Source organism: Ostrinia furnacalis, unplaced genomic scaffold (genome assembly GCF_004193835.3).
Source record: "Ostrinia furnacalis isolate ACB-3 unplaced genomic scaffold, ASM419383v2 OfSCF2357, whole genome shotgun sequence".
NCBI lineage: Eukaryota > Metazoa > Arthropoda > Insecta > Lepidoptera > Crambidae > Ostrinia > Ostrinia furnacalis.
In genome coordinates this window covers 1,121,440-1,126,134 of record NW_021132596.1, presented here as the reverse complement: position 1 = coordinate 1,126,134, position 4,695 = coordinate 1,121,440, and positions in this window count along the sequence as shown.

The following is a 4,695-nucleotide window of genomic DNA, read 5'->3' as shown; positions in this document are numbered from 1 at the left end:
CCCCAAGTTGCGACTTTGATTGAATCGAAATCAAAGAATCTATTTGAGATTGCCATCTACCTATTCTGTTTTTAGTTGCTAGTAAACATGATTGAAATATCCTAAAAGGATATTAGTTCAAAACCTTCACATCGTATCAAGTATCATTCAAACAACAAACATCAAGGCCAACATAAGTTATCTAACGGTAAATATTTTTATATTACAATAAAAGCACAAATATTAGCACCTCTATATTTGAATGTGCTAAAATAACCTTAACAATAAATAAGGAGTTTGTAAAGCAATAAACGAAAACAAATAGTAATAAAAAGCATTATCTTGACACATCCTTATCAAAGGTTAACGATTGGCCAATTCGCAATGAATCATCTTTTATTTGGCAAAAAACATTAGAAGGCAGTTCAGAGTTCGTTGGTTCGTTCGTTTCAGAAAAATGACGTCTACTGCTCCAGCGAGAAAGGCCTTCCCCAAATAGCAGTCCTGCACTGTCCGCATCCAGGCAGTTCCCGCGACCTTTACCAGATCATCGGTCCACCTAGTAGGCTACCTAGGCATGGTACTCCCTGTTCAGAGTTCAATGCAAGGTATTCTGAAACTGTGCAGCCTCTTGCAATAATAGGTATAGGTTCTCAGAAAATACCTTTATATCTTCATAACATTTTCATCTGAAAATATGATCCTACTTAGTAACTATTTTCAGCACTACAATATCTTCTACTTTTAATCACGAAGTAAGTAACATTCTAATCTTTTTCAAATCCAAGTTCGGAGAATTTAGGATATCATTCATAAAGGGTTGGTACTTGAGCGTTTAACTTATCATTATAATAAATTGCAATCGAAATATCTCGTATAATATAATATAATTGTGAAACTCCAAGGCCTACTAGGTGTCGAAATTATAGGTGCGAACAATTATCATAGCAATTTTACTTGTTGAAAGGTACATAAAGTGTTAACTCATTTAAATTGGTTCCAGTATCTTTTAAGCAAATTCTTGAAAATATTAATAATGCCTACGTTACGATGAAAAACCACAATATTTTTAGCATTACTTTTATTATATCAAAAATTACAACACAAATTTTCATACTTTCAGGGTTTTATTTCGATAAAAGTACATAAGTAATATTAGCTAACTTTTTTCATTCTCCATCTACTTCTTCCCTTCTAACTTATAGTAACTGACGAAAATAAATGACAAACAATGAAGACACTATTGATGTAATTGGATTAATTTTGTTATTACAACTTGTCAAAAGGCTCAATAGAGCGTTTGTAACTTGATACTTACAAGACAAATAAAGCTGTAGGAGGTGTTTGTCATTGTTTGTGTTGTCACCAAATACCGGATCATGAATACTGTCATAGAGCAACAACAGCGACTCACTTTGAAGAGGCGTTAATTTCAATACTTACGTCTTATACATAAATGTTGATTGATCTCTGAGAAGATTTAATCTTTGTTGCAATACCTAATACCTATAGTCATATAATAACGACGTTGCATTATTATACAAATAAACCTTTCTCTTGAATCACTCTACTATTACCAACCGTGCGATGTGGAAGTCATTGGAGGGGGCCTATGGTGGACGTCCTGTGGCTGAAATGATGATGATGACTCTACTATTGCTGAAAACTGACCTAAAATCTGTTGCGTAAGTACGCGTTTAAAAAATCTAAGGCTGAGTTACACCATCTTACTTTAACTTTGATAAACGTCAAAAATCTGTGAAACTCCATACAAAAAGCACCGGTTATCGTTATAGTTACCGTTCAAGTTATGTGGTGCAAATCAGCCTAAGCGAACAAACAGCGAAAGCTACTTTGTTTTCTACTATAAAGATTTGTGGAATTTTCACGGTTTTAAATTATAAGTAAATTAAATAATTTAAAATAATAAAGTCGAAACTTTTTGTTTAAGTCATTGCTAGATGAATAAAGAATTGGCATTCGATCATAATATCAAATAAATAATCTTCCAATTATTTTCCAAGCCCAAAGACAACTTAGACATATTGTGGGTGATTTGACTAGTCTACTATTTTTCTTATGCCCTAATTCAGTCGCAAATTTTGCTCAACTCTCGTTTCCACGAATCGCTGCCGATCCAAACTCCCCCTGGAACTCCCGGAATTCCTTGAATACTTGATGACCAGCGCTCTGCACTTTCCCAATAAGGTGGCGTCAAATTTCATATTGCACGCCCTGGCTGGATTCAACTGAAATTGTTTTTGGAATCACATGGAACTGGCTTTTACGTACATTTTTGATGGTCTAACACTTAGGCTGAGTTGCACCACCTAACTTTGACCGTAACTATAACGATAACCGGTGTTTTTGTACGGAGTTTGACAGATTTTTTACGTTTATTTGTCAAACAGTAACTAATAAGATGGTGCAACCCAGCCTTAAAGTCCGATCAGACTATTTGTCTGCCGATAGTTTAATCGACTGTTAACTGGTATGAACAAGTATGAAAGTTAACATTACAAAGATTTGGTATACGCCGATTCTTTATAAATAAGTCTTTGGGGATTCTTATACTTTATAAAATTTTAGGAACTATGCACATTATTGAGGTTGCAAGATCGTCTACCATGTGAGTTGTAACAACTAGCGTATTAAACATAAAAAAATTATAAAAAAAATCATTTTTATTATTATCACTGTGTCAGACCTTATTAGCCATTAAAGGTGTCTGACGTCTTTTTCGTAGCAGGGCGTATAAATAAATTATAGGACAATCGCTGTGATTCTGGTCTACAACCGCTATGAATGTCAATGAATTCAGTAAGAACTAGAATGGCATCTCACAACTTTGTAAGAATAATAGGGTCCAATTTAAGCCCTTAGGCCCATAGCCCTTGTAAGTGCCTTATTAAGATAATAACCGAACGACCAAGTTACAAAACGAAGATAAGACGTCAGATATCGTAGATTTATGGGCAAAATCGTGAGGACGCCTGTTCGCGATCGCGAGTGATATAAAACCTATTTGGATATTGTGACAGTGAAAAATCATACGGCATTCTTTTGTTTTACTCTCTGTCTGTTGGATTCGATCAGTACACAAGTCTGTTGAAATTATTTCGCATTTTTACTTTAAAATATACCTGATTCCCTTCATGAGCAGTCTGCGTAGCTCGAGTTTTACAATTTGTTCGCGATCGCGAGTGATATAAAACCTATTTGGATATTGTGACAGTGAAAAATCAAATGGCATTCTTTTGTTTTACTCTCTGTCTGTTGGATTCGATCAGTACACAAGTCTGTTGAAATTATTTCGCATTTTTACTTTAAAATATACCTGATTCCCTTCATGGTCCTGGATCGAGCCGGATAATTATTGCAATCGAGGAAGTTACGGAAAGCGCAGTTATTGGCACTGGGGATTGCGCGTCGTCAAAGAGTGGTCGAGGTTCAAAGTTCAAGTTCAACGGTTTGAACGTGTGAGCGAAATGGTATAAAAAGTGATTAATTTTAGGACCCAGCACTCTACTAAGGTATATTTTATGTGTAATTGTAAGGATATATAAGGTTAGTAAGCATTAATGTTTATTTTATGCAAAATTTGTGAAATAATGACTGTGTAACTGTTTTACCTACCCGTTGCAATTTAGCAGTGTAGATACATTTGGCATTCTGTTAAACTAGTTAAACTGTGTTAATAAGTTCGCAATTAAGTGCCGAATAATTTATCTAGTATTTGTTTAAGCCAAATTATCATTATTTTCACACTCAGTGTAACGGTTGTGATTTTTGTAGGTAATTAATCCACCTTATTATTCAGTGTAACAATAGTCTCATTTAGGCATAATTATTAAGAGTACTAAGTACATTCTTCATCATCCCAAGACAGTTTCTGTAGCCATAGTCTCTGTAATAGAATTTTCATGAGGATGACACAAGGTGAAAGAAGACCTAATGGATCAAATATTTTGCCAATTACAGAAATTATATCACGCTTTGTGTCTCCTTTGGCTATTGGACTGAACGGAAAGTAAAATTCGTCTAAAACTGAGTGCCACCCGAGGCCCAGTGTTTTACCGGCGCCAGACTCACAAATGTTTACATCAGGAGATGACTCATCAGTCTTAGGTAATAATTGAGGCTCATTAGACTTCCATTTTCTGAGAGGCATGCAAGCAGAGGCTAACTCAGCTGTTACCTGATCACGTATGTACAAAACTTGTTCAATTTCATCACCACCACTCAAGAGATCATCAACGTAAAAATCGTGGATAATAACTTCACCTATTTGAGTGTCTCTACATTCTAGACCAATTTGTTTTAGGCAACGAGTAGCGAGAAATGGAGCACTAGCGGTGCCGTAGCTTACCCGGTTCAAAGCATAACATTTCAGTTGCGAGTTGGGTTGATTTTGATCACGCCAAATAATTTGTTGCAACGGTCTGTCTACGGCATCGACTTCTATGCATCTATACATTTTCTCTACGTCTGCTACAACCACATACTTATGCTGCCTAAATCGTAAAAGGATTGAAAGTAGGTCATCTTGAACTGTAGGCCCAATCATTTGAAGCTGATTAAATGAAACACCTGTAGTGGTTGGACTACTTGCATTGAATACGACGCGAAGTTTGGTCGTAGTGCTACTCTCACGAAGAACTCCATGATGAGGGATAAAGTAATGAGGGACCGATGTGATCGGTTCGCACTCACTAG